We start from the raw sequence: 16439 nt of genomic DNA, 5'->3' as shown, positions 1-16439 counted from the left end.
GTGTGTGTATATGTGTGTTCATTGCTGGGTGCAGTGCATGCAGTGTGTATGTATTCATTTTTGGGTGCATGCAGTGTGTGTCTATTCATTGCTGGGTGCATGCATGCAGTGTGTGTGTGTGGATTTGGGGGCCAATGCAGAAGCTGTGTTACTGTGTGGGAGGTGCTGTATTCATTGTTGGGTGCACATATGAAGTGTATGTAAAAGCAAAATAGTTTCTCTGCATGTGTGGGGGGGTGCTGTAGTCTGGTGCATGCAGTGTGTGTGTTGGTGTGTGCGTCTTAGAAAGAAAAATAGCTTCTCTGCATGTGGGGACAAATGCAGAAGCTGTGGGGAGGTGCTACAGTCATTGTTGGGTGCATGCAGTGTGGGGGGGGTGCTTGCAGTGTGTGTGTGCGCGTGTGCGCGCGCGCGCGTATGATGAAAAGTAGGCTGCTCACGCAGGGCCGTGCCTCTGTTTCATCATCAGCTCTAGCGGCCTCCGTTTCTCCAGCTCACACACTCCTCCTCCTCCTTGCCCAGATTGCTCTGGTCGCTTGCGACAGGGAGATTGGATTCTGAAAAAAGGCTGCTGCTGCTGCTTGCATTCCTGCTACAAGGGCCTCCCCTTCAGACGGCCTTTGCCAGAGCAGAACTTTTTAAAATGCTACAAATAGGATCTTCTTTTGATTTTTTCCTGCCTTGTTTAACCCTCCTTGTTTAATTTTTAAAAGCTGGACTAATTTTTCTTCTTTTCTGTGCTTTGCCTGGCTGTACCGTACCTGGTTAAACCTTCAAGTATTTTCCCCTGCTGATCCTCCTTTTTAAAAAATTTTTCCCCTCCTCGGTCAAAGAAATTGATTTCTTTGACTGAGCCATGAATCAGGCTTTGCTTATTTGAATGCTATGAGAGTGAAGGGTTTTATTTGTGATTTTTTTCCCCTCCATTACCAATGCACTGTGCTGCTCATGGAACCACCTTCTTTCCACATATTTTTTGAATTGCTTTAGGTCTCTGCGCCACACGAAAAAAGGGTGGATGATGGCCCTCCAACCAACCCCCTTGTAATCTGACCATGGCTGAAATGGAAATACTGCGAAGGTGGGGGTGGTGGTGGTGGTGGTGGTGGTTTTATTCTTTAGGGATTTCCCCCCCCCCCTTCCTTCTGTATGTAGGAGGGAAAGGGGGGGGGTGCAGTCAAATGCAGTCTCTGGGACAGGTGCCAGCTCCAAGACAAAAGAAGTAGAATAGGCAGCAAAAAAAATAAGTGGGTGGGGGGGATTGGAAATTAATAGCCAGCAAAAATAGGAATTGAAAATCTCTAAGAGACTTTGGTAAAATGTTATCATCTAACCAATCTTTCTGTTTCATTTTATCCTTAGCTGGTAGCTGAAAGGAGAAAGTTCAGGGATACTTTCTTTCTTTTTTTTTTTTTCAATTCTCTGCAGGCATTTCAAAAGGGTAAAAGGGGGGGGGTCTCTCTTTTTTTCCTTGAAGGGGTTTGGTTTTTTTTTTTTTTTGGACTGCTGAATTATTCATAGTGGCAGTGGTGAAGCTAGGACCATTAGCATGCATCAGACATGCTGTTTGTCTGTTTGCTAACATTCTTCATTCAAGACTAGTTAACTACCAGACAAGCTTAACACGCTTCTGTCTTTCCCCTCCCCTTCTTTCTTTCTTTCCCTCTGTCTGTCCCCCTCTCTTTCTCTCTCCCACTCTGCTCCTCTCTTTCCTCCCCTTTCATGCCACCCTTCGTAGCCTCCTATTGTTGTTGCCGGGAGCTGGCAGGCCAGGGTGGTTGTGGCAGGGGAAGCATGTGGAGGAGAAGCTGGAGCCCGTTGCTAGGTAAGGACCGCCTTCCTGCTCTCCCAGGCCTGCATGCACTTGCAAGCCCCAGAAATCCCGTGGAGCTCACTCGGTTTCTTCTGTCTGTGCTTTTCCAGGAGGCTGCAGCGCTGCAAGGTGAACACCTTGGCGTCCTCACTCTGTGGCTGGTCCCAGAGGCTTGTTTCCCAGGGTAAGACTCTCCCCCATCCCTTCGATGCTTCTCATTGACATGCTGTAACATTGCGCCTTGCTTTGCCACGACAATAGAGTGAGTGACTGGAGCAATCACCAAGTAGGGGAATGATGAAGTTGCAGAAACTTAAAAGTGCATATTTGCGACAGCGGATTTGTTTCTTTTGAACCTGGGAGATGCATCTATCCTGTCCAGGTTTAGACTCCTTTTAGTGGCGTTTGCTGGCAAGTTATTAGGGAGGTGAGATCGTTATTAATTTTTCGGTTCATTCCTCTGCCCTCTCAGCTCTACCCTTCCCTTTGCCAGGCTGGCTAAAGCCAGCAAGCTTCATTTTCTTAGTGGACAAAGGTCGATCACAGCTTTTATTTCTGAATGCAAATGTTCTAGGACATGTGCCAATCTTGCCCTCATTGATTACAGTGTAGCTTCTTTTTAAAATTTTACTCCACCCCCTCCCCCCCCCCCAACAACTTCTTTGCTTTTTTTCAGGGCTGGGGGTGGGGGAGGAATTTTCTTTTAACTAGAAAGCTCAAACCTGGAAAAAAAACAAAGCAAGTGTTGTCATATACATTTTGGGTTTTTTTTTTCTTTTTTTGTGGGGGGGGTGTATTTATAAACAGTCATGTTCAGAGCAATTATCAAACAGCATATCTTTGGTACAGGAGCCTTTTTTCCCTTCTGTGTATGCACATGCCTGCATAAATGAATTTATATAGTTTTGAATGTTAGTGCTGATAGTTGGTAATTGCATCCCACTTCAGTTGCTTTTTCCTATTTTTATTAGTAATGTGCATCTTGGCACAACTATTTCCATTTTCATATTTAATAGTTTTGAATGCCCAGTATTGCCCTTGTTTAGTTTAGAATTAATGTTTTTGTAGATACCTTAAAGATTACTTTTGTAATCTCTTAAAGGACCAGCAGTATATTTTCCTCTCTTGATCTCTCCTACGTGGATACATAAGCACACTTGCTCACTAATTCTGTCTTAAGTTATTAATGAAATATAGTATTTATGTATGTATTTTACTTCTGTAGGGTGGTGCCATTTATAGACCAAAAGAACATGTGGAGAACGATGTTCTGACTGAATCTTAGCTTGACAAGTCTTCTGCACACTTAAGATATAGTATAGAACTAAGAAAAAGCTGAACCTATAATATTTAGTTTGTGTTGTTCATGTAACCAAGAACATTTGCAAATATATGAGACTGTATCATTGTTCTGCTGGAAAGAAATGTACTTTACAGGCATACAATGGCAATCTCATTCCTTCTGTATATACTAGTAGCACAAATTGGTTTCCTTTACATTGCAAAATGTGAAGACTTAGTAACATTTTATTCATGTTCTTTCTTTTTATTTTGTTTCTATGAATTTACCAAAGAAAAAATAAACCTAAACTGCACCTTTTTCTCAAAAACAAAAATATTTAGAATATACCATAGATTTATAGAAGACAGCTATGAATCCAGGCCACTGAATGTATTGGATCAAAACCATCTACATAATAGTATTGCATTTGGGCTATTTTATAGCAACGTAAAACAGAAAACAATTCATAACTTTTAGTAGTAAAGCAGTATTTATTAGCTGACTGAGCTCAAAACCAGGCAGAATGTATATTGGTGAACAGTGTAGATCAAGAAAGGAATTTAAGAATGTATGACTCAAGTGGTAGCAAAGCTAAAATTAATTTCTTCAAAATACGTTTAGGGCCTGTGTAAGCTCCACAGTACAATACAAGTAGAAGAATAGCTGGGCTTCTTAACTCAAGGTAGTAGTAGTAGTTATAAAATCAGGAGAAGAGAGTAGACATGCACACCAATGGGAAATTTAGCCTGCTTCGTGATGGATGACCTACTGTTACTGTACCTAGAAGTCTATTTTGCTAGCTTGTGCTATTGGTATTGCTTTGGTATTGCTGACTAGTAATTTTCAAAAAGAAATGTAAAATTACTTAAAGTGAATTATATTGCATTGTTCTAACGTAGCTGACTAAAATAATTGATATGGAAATGAAAATGAGGAGATATCGGTCTATTTCATAATGAGATTTTCATGCTTAAAACTTAATACAAGGAAAAAGATGAAAAATAGTGTATTAAGCTGTTGACTTCATCTACATTTTTACATTTCAGTATTTCTGATATTTGAATTAAAATCAATGATAGAAATATTTTATGAAACCGTCAACTTAGCAGTGTATCAGGAATTGTCCTAAAACAGTTAACTTCTTAAAGTAAGCTCTAAGGTATTGTTTTGTAGTTGGTGGAGTAGATGTGGTAAAAAATGTAAATAAAAATAATAGTGTCCATAATTTAAAACATATCTATATTGTGCTATTTAATATAAATTTTTCATTTAAATATTTGCATGAATATAAAAAAATAGGATATGCTGTTTATGACAGGTTACTAGTTGGGGGTTTTTTAAAATAAATCTTCACCTTAAAAATGGCTTGTTTTTTGTTTAAAGTCTTGCATATAAATGAGATACATTCAAAAATCCCAGATCTTTTCTGCTCAAACCCTGCTGACAACCACTAAAAAGTATTTCTGCTACCAAATAGTATTGATATAATGAGACCAGGGAATGCAACAGTAAAAGTTAAATGTGTCCTAGGACTATGAGTAATATGAAGTGCTCAACTGAGAGCAGATATTATGCAAAACATCAAGAGTCGGCTGCTATAAAACAAAATGAGTGAGGCACACAGCACTTTACACAAATGGATGGATTATGATGTGGTAATCACCTTCAAAGGTGATAAATTGGACTTGAATTATTGAAGGCCAAACCCTGGCGTCCTTACTCAGGCAAAACTCTCTTTGAAATCAATTGGAATTTTGCCTGCGTGAGCACTGCAGGATTTGGGCCAGGAGATATTAAGGAGAGATTTCCCCCCTTCCCTCCTCCCCACCAGCATCTCTCCTAATGAGATTTAGTTATTTGGTTTTGCCTATATCACATATTTAAAACCATTTTAAAGGTATATTTTATTTTATGTAGACATTAATACGATACTCCCTTCTTCTAATACATTCTTGACTATTAGGAAACCTCTAGAAAGTTACAACAAAAAATGCAATGAAAGGCAGGTTTTATTTCATCCAGATATTTTTTTAAGAAAAGTGTCAATGAAGTGTTCCTCACAAATGGAATAACTGCTGTAATCAGCCTTCATCCCATGTGACACTCACTCTGGTGACATAATAAAGTGCTGCGGGGTCTACCAGGCTACACAGCAAGGCTTAAGTTCTCCTGTGCACACCGCTGCTTAAGAGGTGGATAGGCCTGTGATTGCAATACCTTCCATCCAGAAAATGGAAATGTGTTCTAATTAAACATTTTCCCTCCAAACTGCATTGCACGCTGTCAGCTTGACACAGGTGCAGGTAATCAAAGTGTTGGTTATAGCAGAGCTATAACAATGCATGGCCATGTCACTATTCCTACTGGTACAGTGTGTGAAACCGGCAAAAAAAAAAATTAAAAATTGGAAACATGAATGTAGGTTTCAGTATCTTGAGCACTATAGGTAGAAAACCCCCCATATTCTCTGTGTGTTGATTGAGTATGCATATGAACAGCATTTGATTTGTGGAAAGATATATATTTATTCTTTTTTGTGCATACACAGCTAGACACACTGGCAATTACAGTAAGAGGTAGAAAATACTGTGGCCAGCATATTAGATACGCATAGATAGATAGAAAGTGGTAAATCAGTAGAACTGAAACAGGAGTAATTTTTAAACTGTGCATGCACTCCTGCACCCCCCATCCCCCTAACCCCTGAGCTGCCCTCCCAGTACTTACTAGCACAGACTCTCATACAAGTGTAAACCCCTTTGCACATGCTGGTTAATTCAGAGCCTGATCCAAAGCCTGTTGACATTGACCATCCCCCCCTTCTGTTGAATTTAACACTTTGGGTTAATCCCTTTGTGCACAAGCATTTGCTAAATAATGACATATGCACCTTTTACAGGTTTGCCTTTCTAAATCTGGTCTAGATCAGGAGATGTAATTATTTCATGATTTTTAAAAGAAGGATGTACTTATAAATTCAGAATCAATCTTCCCCTTTGTTACATCAACTGAAAAGCTCCAGGTAACTTCACTGATGTCAGGATCCTGCTAGTGCATGTAATCTAATCAGTAAAATGGCACAAATTTCTTATTACATGCCCAATCTTCTGACACCCTGACTCATGAGACAGTACATGTAAATAAAAACTGGAGAATCAGGCCCTTTCAAGTGCTCTTGATATTTTAGGGCCATTGTTAAATTAATGCACTTGTCATTTTGAGTAGCTCTTTATTAAAAAAAAAAAAAAAGCTATTTTCTGAAGGTCAGTACTACCAATTATTTACTAATACACTGTTGCCTCGTCCGTAAATGTGTTGCATCTTAACTTGAAAAATAACAGAGTCTAATGGGAAGCCCACTGAAGTCAATGGGAGTTTTTCTCATTAAGCCTCTATGTGTAGTAGTTTGAAATTATGATGCAGCTGTAAGCATGACTTTCTGCCCTCTGCATGTTTTCAAGAGCCTGAAATTATTCAGGAATGTCATTTCCACATACATCTTAAAATAGATTGTGCATGTCAGTTATAGTTCAAAAGCCGATAAAGGAAGATCCAAGGAGCTTTGTGTCCCTGTTGTAATAAATGAGAGTGGGGAGGATGGGGGGTGGGAAAGGAAGAGCCACTGGGTTTGTACTAGGAACAAAACTGACGCTATGGCTTCATGCATAAGAATTCTCTCTTTAAATTAAAGTATTCTTGGAAGGGTCCTAAATATTTATGATACCCATGTGGTATTTCTTTTCTCCACTATACTCAAATCTCATGTCCTGTTACCTCAAATCTCATGTCCTGTTATCTTGTCAGGAAAAACATTCAGCTCCTGCCTGATCTTTGTAAAATATTCATAAAATTCGCTCTTTTCAAAACTTTTCGGATACATTAGGGAGAAAAAACAGCTTCTAATACTGATCATAGTTTTTGTAAAGGTGGGAGGGGAATTAAGAAAAAAAATAATTTATTACAAAAAGCAATGGGCCTTTATTAAACATTAATTTAATAAGTCTTCAGGTTCTAGAGCTCTTGGCTGAATGTATTTGAATTACTGAATGATATTTTTACAGCACTGAATGCAACTTTCAAGTCTTGCATGTCTTTAGCATGTAATACATACCTACATGCATACACATTTTTAATGGCTTAAATTGCTCATGATATTTCATAAAGAAATTGAAGGAGGCGAACTTTTAATAATCAGAAGCTCGTACAATTTTGAGAGTAAATGTAAAATACCCAATGGAACTAATAAACATTAGCATGTTGAGATACTAAAATTAGAAAAATTTTAAAGGTGATTATTTTCTTCAGTTTCTTTTCTTTTTTCCTAGCTTTTAAGAAATATAAAAGTATACTAAAAATGATTGATCTAAAATATTAAAAAGAAACTGCCGTATTTAATTTGTGTCATTTTATTTACTTAGCTTTTGGATTTTAATGTTTTGCAGTCATATTAGGCCTGTCACTTCGCATTCATAACTAAAATAAATGTGTCCTATACCACAATAGGAAAGTGAGATTTGTTTGCTTTTTGACCGTTTGTTTTCAAGTATAGTGAGTTTCAACTTTACAGATTACAGTATTTGTAGTATAGAAAGGCTATATAAAATGCCTTCAAATAGCTTTACATTGTTCCCACTAGATGTTAGAGTTACTGATTTTAAGATTTCACCTATAGAGTATAATACATATGAAAAATCCAATTTTCAGTGTTTTGAATATATAAATATTATTATCATGATTAATTATTATTATTAGTGATCTCTATCCAGTAGGTGCTCTCTTCATACATACAAGCCCTTTACATAGATTTCTAAATGTATCGGCACTCTTTTTGTATCCTTTTATTTTAACTCAGTTAATGTACAATAGGGTGTCTGGAGCAGCTATTTAATTGCATTATGGGATCTTTGTAACTGTACATTCATACTGAAATGATTCTTATTTTAGAATTATTAGATTCTTTCTTCTATATGTCACCACATTACTTTTTAAAGATTTATTCTTAGAAGTGTGGCTCTTATTTTCTGTTGTCATTTAACATTTTTAATCCCAGCCAGACGTTTGTTGTCCTTGACAGTTTATATTTGTCTTGCTTGTTCATCCAAAAATCATCCAGAAGTTTTTTAGGTCCTAATCCAGAGTCAGTTAAGCCTCCCATAAATGTCAGTAGGTTTGGGATCAGCCCCCTACAGACTGAACTTGAACAGGTACAGGAGACAGCCTCTGAATATAAATTGAAAAACTATTAAATTTTCTTTGGATTAGTTTGACTCATTTAAACAGTGGACTTCCAGAAAGCAGCTCTTGTTTTAATGCCTTTCTTTAACAGGAATCTCCATGTTGCAGAGGGTGTGAAATGGGGAAGTAAATGTCCCAAAATGAATAGAAACTGTACAAAAAGCCTCTGGAAAGGCCTACGGCCTCAATGACCAAGGAGTATCTGTTCTCTTGATAAACATTTCCACAGTTTTGAATGCTGTGTGAAAATTAAAGCTTTTCTCGTTCTAAGTTACAAGAGCAGCGTGCTTAGACTTTGTATTACCTATTGTTAAAAATAAAATTTGACCAATAAAACTATAGTTTATTACATTCACATAATTAAATATTAAATGGGTCACTATTGATTTTGGTATATGGATGTAGATTTCTCATTTTTCATTTATACTATATAGAAGGCAGAATTACCCTGAGATGGCCATCTGTAAATCCTGCTTCTTATTTATAATTTTAAAATACAAATATTGTATATTTATCATCCATGTGCACACACATCCACAGAATCATAGTAAATGCATAAAACATATTTGTAATGTTATGTCTTTTATTTTCCATTAGTTAACCTTCTGCTTAATATGTAGGAAAAAAATTAAGCATCCAATATTTGTATTTTAACCAAAAATGTCCTTAGGCATCAAAACCTAAGCAAAAGAGATGAAAAATAGTATATAATAGCACTGCCTGGTGTTTGCATCCTCTAGTTGTACCTACTGAAAAGGGGAATTGCTTTCAGGCTGTCAGCTACTGAGTTAAAAGCTGCATGTATTGTAGGAGAGCTGGGCATGCTGGGAAATTGGTGGCACTTTCAGGAGACATTTGGGGCATTTTTACAGTTGTTCCAGGAGGTGCGGGGAGGGGCTTTAATTAGCAAGCACTTTTAATTAATAGAGCCTGAGTGTCACTGAAAAATGGCAGCAGGATGCTTTGAACTGAAGCTCATTGAAGGAACTTTAGTTTAAGGTGCGCTGCTGCCATATTTTGGTGTGGGGACGCTAATACACATGACACCAGAGTCTGCTGGAGTGCATTAATTGAGTCTGCTCCAGCATGGTGGATTTGCATCACGTTGGAGTCTGCTCCCTGCCTGTATATAGGAGTCCTTCATGACTTGCTTTGCTTTGCTTCATTCTAGACAAGAGGTTTCATTAGCATGACTCCTATGATAGATGCCAATGCCTTCATATTTGCTGATAACATTTGTATTTAATGACTCAGTGAAATGTGATGATAGAATCTGAATCTTAATTTCTTCAGTTCTGACAAGTTAAAAAGCACATTGAGCATTAAACTGAAACATATTTATCTTCCCAAAGTAGTAAGTCTTTTCTTGTTGGGAGTAGGAGATGTCTGTATTGTGTATGATTTAAACCCCATGAGCAGTTATGAAACTCCTGATTGGGTCCATGGACACTGAAATTCCATAACCGTATTTGTCTTCATTCTGACTATCTGATGAGCGGAATGCAGTGAAGAGTGCACACCGAGCTAGTCATGTATTGAAACTCACGTGGAAAAGGAGAATAAGGGTATTTCTTATAAACTTCCTGCATAAAAGTCTGAGTTTTGTAACTTTTCGTGGTCATTTGGGTGTTCCTCAGCTGATGTAGGCAAATTTAAAATAAAACCTTCTATAAAGAATGATTAACAAGCTTCCCTAGAGAAGTGAGTAGGAAAAATGTAGAACTATGTCTAACTGTGTATGCTACTTTTAAAAAGGCTTGTAAAGTAAGAACAAATCAAAACTCCCAGTATCATCTTTCAGAGATAAAATTTGAAAATTTACTGGGTGGTGAATGGTATGGTTGATTGCAGCTCCTCAGTAGAACATTTGAAAGGTTTTTACTGATGAAAAAGTTTTTTTATGCGAGTGATTTGGGCTTTACATAGATACATTTCACTATGCATTCTAGTATTACTAATTCTGAGCACTAGTTATAGAAGAGGTTTGTTTACTCTGCTACTGTTACTCCTAAGGAGTGAAATTCACCTCTGTAGCAAGCCATCTGAAGGGTTATGCATCATTTAGGTCTCACTAAAACTAACTTCAATAGTGTGTAAGCCTTGTTCTGACCCTTCACATAGGTGTGAATTTCATCTGTAGGGACTAGTCTGTTAAAAGCTTAACTACTGTGTGGAGTGTGCCTACTCCTGTGAATTATTTCATTGTCCCATTGATGTTGGAGGAACTCTACAACCAGTTCACGTGACTGGCTACTTTGAAAAATGTGTTGGTGAAATTTGGGGTTTTTTTAGTTCCGCTTTCCTAAACACCAGATAGGCTCTGGCTATGATTTCCTCTTTTTTGGTGTCGTAGTCTGATGGAATGCCTGGATAATTAGGCTTTGCTTCTGGCTCTCTTGTTTTCATCTAGTCACTGTAAATTTTCCCCCGCCTCAGTTTCCTCATTCATACAGTGAGAATAGAAATCTTTTACTGCTTTGACAGAACAGTCGTAAGAATCAGTTAATGGCTGCATGTGCAAAGTACAGCATAAATAACAAGTGAGAATATTTTTTTAATGGTGGAAATCTAAGTTGTTTTGAAATCAGTACAATTTATGCTCATAAAATTGAGGGACTAATAACATTAATTTCCAAAAGGCTGCAAATATATTGTGATCTTACCTTTTACTAAAGTTTTCCTCTAGTTTTGCAGTGAGGTCTGAGAGGGCCTTTGTCTCTGAAATTTCACTATTATTCATAATCTAAAGTTGGATATTAATTCAAACTTTCAAAAGTGGAAGATTAAGGCCTTTCCTAACCTAACATGCCATGTTTCCTTTGCCAACACCTTTTGGTAAATTAGGTACGCTTTTTGGAGCATTCATAAGTGATAAGAATGATTACAAGGCACAGTGTAAAAGTCTCTGCTTGTATCAGAAAACTTAGTGATAGAAGAAATCTATTAAATCATTTAGTCCATTCCCCTTTCAATGTAGGTGTGTCTGTAAAATTATGAAAATGTATGATGATGGATATCTAATGTGGTTTATGAAAATAAATTAGATGATTAATTATAAAAATACCCTTGTAGAATACAAACGATGACCATGGAAGCAAAAATTTACGAATCGTACCATTTCAAACTTTCCCTCTAGTATAGCTATCTGGGAGGAAGTTTGTTAAAATAATGTATGTGATATATTTTATATCTTCCGTTTGCGGACTTTTTCCCCGATAAGAGTTCCATCCCTTTCACCATAATATATGCGTGCGTTCGTTTTTGTTTTTTTTCCCTTTCATTACCATCCCATGTTTCTTACTGGTACTAGGGAGTTTAGTTTCTAGAAGAACTATTGAGAGTGCCTGGACAGCATAGTTTTGGCATTGTGTAGCAAATTACACTCATCTCAAATTAACAGGCTTTCTCAATAACCCTGTCTCCAGTTTTTCTTTCTCATCAAGGGTACAGCTACACTTAAGAATGCCCCCAGACACACACGATATATACTGTATAATTAAGTAACAGACTTGCTTAGAATATGACCAAGTAGAGGAAGCCATATAGAGTCTATGGCAAAACCTATAATATTTTTGTAGTTATTATAGGAGGCTAGCTTTTTAATTAATATTTTAAATGCCAGTTCATTTTTCTACCTTTCTTCAAGTGTGTTATTTACATCCAGATCCTGCAGATGTTTATGCATGTGAATTACTTTTACATGTGTTTAGTAGACCAAACCGAAAAGAAAAAATCCAATAACATCTACATGATTGTTCCTTCCCATTTTCCCTCTACCCTGCTGACAGCCCATTACAGATATACTACTTGGTTAGTAGTACTTCTGTACATGTTTATAATATAAGAAAGTCCTTTAGCCTGAATTAGCTTGCTCTAATTTTTAAAGGTTCAACTTAATAGATCTACAGCCGAATTTTAGAGGTTTTGAAAATCAGAATGTCTGAGAATGAGCATTTAGGTGTTTCAGATTGGACACACACACTTTGTGAATGCTTCCGAAAATTGCCTGAGACTTATAACTACTTATGCTCAATACAGCATCTGCTGCCTCCAGGTTTGTGGCCCTATGTACTAAGTGTTGAGCAAATCCCAGGTAGGAATGGTCCCTGCACCTTTGTTTAAAGTCTTGAGAGTAGATGGAAGAAATGAATGTGATGAACTTAAAGGGGGAAAGTAGAAGGGAGGTTGAATGTTATAGTTTGTAGTCTTATTTTGCCAGTAATCCTTTTTCTTTGTACTTTTTGCATAACTGTGCAAAACTAAGTCTTGTATTTTTTAATGGTTTTCTGGTTTTGTACCACTTTTTGTTTCTTCACCCCGTTGTTTAAACCCACTCAGGATGTCTTTTCAAAATTATTGGTAGGCAGTGCTGTGGCTGTAGTGATTGTTTTAGTCTCTGTCCCTCCTCTACAGTCAGTGCCTGTCTGTGCCTGCAGCTCAAACCAGAAAAGAAGACAGAGTTAGTATTTTTCCCCTCCTTCAGTGAGGTGGGTGGTATATTCAAAATGACCAGCAGGCTCCACCACACACTCAAGTGGAGACTGGGAAACTCACTGCAGCAGTACACTGCATCAGAGGCTGACTGGCAGATTTGGAATATGATCTTTATACTCTAGGAAAGAGAGATACTGACTGCACCAGGAATTCAGTTTCAGGGTGTAACGGGGGGTTCGGTTTCAGGGGTAAATCTGCATGTGAATTAGAAATCCTACAAAAGAAACCAATAGACAAGAAGTCTATACATGTACAACCATGGTAGGTAATTTTACTTATTTTAGTTTTGTTCTAATCAGGGAAGGAAAACTACTTTTGGGTCACTACTGGCATGAAAGTTTGAATCGTAATTCAGGAATTCTTAATAAAGAGCCTTTCTCATAGTCCCCAGAAACGTTCCAATCTGTATTTTTTTTTTCTTGTAGCCAAACTAAAAAAATTACAAAAATATAGACTTGGATTCAAAATACACATCCACCTTATTTTACTAAACACAAAAACACACCGTTTATATAACATATTGGTTTTGTTCGTCTTTAGTATGTTAGAGTTGCAGAGCTTACTGCATAAATTAGCTAGGAGCTGATTATCATTTTCAAGGAGGTATTTTGTGAATAGCTTAATAATATTGTCTGTCTGTAACATATTGGAGCAGGCAATTGCAGCAGTTTCTACACAGACATGTAACTTATTAGCTCCACTGGGGTTGCACAGTGTAAGACAGTCAAGAATGTGCCTGTTGTCCTGCAAGGAAAAAAAACACTGGACACTAAAGACACGTAACTGGTATAGTGAGGAAAAAATATGGAATAAATAGTTTTTGTTTTTGTTATTTAAAAATATGTCTATTTTCTCTAGCAGTCAGCAGGGTTCTTTTGTAAGAAATTAAAGTTTTTTTTTTTTTTAAATAATGAAAAGTTATCCAAAAATTCGTGCATACTCAGCAGAGTTTTGTTTTCATGGTTTTTAGGCATGTTTAAGTCCTAGGCCTTATCGGGATTTTTTAAAGCAAGAACCCTTTAAACAAAATTTTCAATTTGAGATGAAGTGACAGTTTTCAAGCCATAATTTTTAAAAAAGAAAGGAAAAGGGAAAGGAAAGCTAATTCACTTTATTCCATGTACTAAAAAGCAAAACCAATTCACTTAAGTAGATGCAGGATCAGGCCCTAAATAACTGTTTGTCCAATAGTACTGTCTCAGCTCAAATGCTGTCAGAGTTACGTTTTTCAACAGGCATGTGTTGTACTGGGGGGTGGGGGGAAGCCCATGAAAAACTTAGAAATATTATATTTTTAGTGGGGAATTTTATGTGTTAGGTGACATATTTTTAATGCAGTACTACTGTTTTATCCTACGGTATGCAATACTATATTGTATTGATTGTATTGAAAGCTCATCTGTACTGCAGTTTCTTCTAAAGACCTAGAGTTTTAGATTAAAATGTAGTTTTCATGCAGAAAGAAGCTGCAGTAAAAGTAGTAGTACTACTAGTTCTTCCAGTGATTAATAGCAAAGCTTGCTTGGAAGTTGGTCTTTGATTTCCTCTGTTTAACTGTAGCCCTAAGTAAAATGGGGTTTTGATTTATAGAAAATGTAAAATTGGGTACAGAAAGTTTTAAATTACAGTAACAGTAAAAAATTCCCACAATAATCATCCCATATTGTTTCAATTCAAAAGAGCTAAGGGTTGATTTGTGTGGGAAAAAACCTATAGCAGCCAAGTTCCGTGTTCAAAACTGGGGAAAAAATGTAAGTAGTACATTTCCCTCTCTTGGGAAATATAAAAAGTTGATTATCTTTAGATAATAAATGCGTCAATACAGACACTCGCATGTATACCTTCTACCTTAATTTCTGAGATAAGGTACGTGCTGGTTAATTTTTAAACCATTTACAAGTTTTAGCACACTTTCTTGCTTTGATGATGAATATGTTAAGTTGTAGAAAAGTTAAGTTGTTATATATTAAAACAACAATGGAGTAGTAGAAGCTCCATGAAATACAGAATCCTTAACATATGTCTTGAAAAAATATTTTACTATCTTTTTAGAAGTTGTTTACATATGTATACAAAATGCTGCTATATATTCCTTAATTTTTAGTAAACAATTTGACCTAAATGTATTTTATTTTTGGTTCTCCTTGATCAGGGTCCACCCCCCGGCTGCCCTGAGTAATACATTCTTGCTTCAGTGTGCTTGTGTTGGAAATATTACATTATACCATAATCAGTATAGATGCATAGAAAGCTAACGCTAAAATTATGTTTAGAATCATTGAAGATATTTAGAGAAAAATGAATCTTAATTCAGGACTAAATCACACTCTGTTTTTGGAGGTAGATACTGAAGGATATCCTCGGTGTAGCTATTTCATATGGATACTACTGTAATTTAACACTGAATCTGGCCCTTCATTTTTAATTTTATGTGCCGTAATTCATTTTAAATTTAATTTATGGAATTATAAAATAATTGTAATTAATAGGGCTGACTCTCTAGCTTATAAAATGATACTGCATACGTGGTTTTCGTTTATATTTTTGTTTGGGATATATAGAGTTAACAATTTGACTAGTATCCTCTGTGAAATGATTTGCTGTTTCTATGCCATTTGGCTAGAGCCAGTTGGCATAACCAAATTTCAGAATTTAAACATAAACTGCACAATCGATTAGTAGACTTAGAAAAATATGTACTACATTTCTTGATAATTTATTAAGGTAACATTTTAAACATCAGATAAGCTGTGTGTTTGTGCCATAGTCTGCCACTTTAATCAAGATAAAAATTTAAACACAAATCGGCACTGTCTTTTATATAGTGCTTCTAAATCCATGCTAATTGGTACCAGACCTTGGTAAAGAAAAAAACTGTCATTTTCATGCTACCGGTACCAGTGGGCGCTGCTCCACAGCTGTACCACATAAGAAGTAGAGACACAAAAGAAATGAAAGAGTCTATAACATGCATTCCTCTATAACCTACTTTTTCATTAGAGTATTCCCTTTAATTAAGCATGACAGTTTATTGTGAGTAACACAGTTTATTTTGCTTAGTTTACTCTAACATTTTGCTGGCTATAGATATTTTTAGGCTTAATTTTAAGATTAAAAACATTGTCAGAAACAGGTTGGAAAATAAGTGTCAACTGTACTTGCATGCTCTGTGGGCAAGGACATCTACATTAACCAAAACAGAATATTTCTAATCAATACTTTTTTCAACACCAAAACATATTCTACACTTCTATAATCCAGGTTCTACAGTACAGTATGTTTCTTTTTACATTTTGAGAGATGGGGTATTTCTAGGGTGAGTTTTTTTTCTTGAGAAAAAGCATCATAAATTATCTCTTCATATTTATATAAAACCTATATATATGAGCTATAGACTGAAGTTGTACATTCTAACAGCACAGATGGAGCTTGCTGTCATTAGAACTGTTTGTTGCCTGTTGGAACAGAGAGCATATTTCTATCATGGCATCAACAATTTCTAAGAACTGAGGTCAAAATAAACAGGTTGCACTTTGATACAAGAGCAATCTGGAAAACAATTTAAAATTCTCATGTAGATACTTGAATAAAAACTTATTTTTTATAGCAAGGCCT

General features: G+C 36.4%; 1 long non-coding RNA gene across 5 annotated transcripts in view; it reads left to right on the top strand.

Annotated features, from left to right (window-relative positions):
- Positions 1-421: 421 nt before the first annotated feature.
- LOC109316322 overlaps positions 422-16439 on the top strand; it is a 119392-nt gene continuing 103374 nt past the window's right edge. For 4 of the 5 annotated variants that reach the window (XR_002102807.1, XR_002102805.1, XR_002102808.1 and 1 more), the window contains exons 1-2: positions 1115-1825; positions 1924-1997. This is a non-coding gene — a long non-coding RNA (uncharacterized LOC109316322). Of the gene's footprint in view, positions 1082-1114; positions 1826-1923; positions 1998-16439 lie in introns of those variants that run through there. The other variant, XR_002102806.1, reaches the window with a different exon arrangement.

Source organism: Crocodylus porosus, unplaced genomic scaffold (assembly GCF_001723895.1).
Source record: "Crocodylus porosus isolate Cpor-Errol unplaced genomic scaffold, CroPor_comp1, whole genome shotgun sequence".
NCBI lineage: Eukaryota > Metazoa > Chordata > Crocodylia > Crocodylidae > Crocodylus > Crocodylus porosus.
The sequence above is the reverse complement of the archived record's forward strand: the minus strand, read 5'-3'. Positions and strand labels throughout refer to the sequence as shown.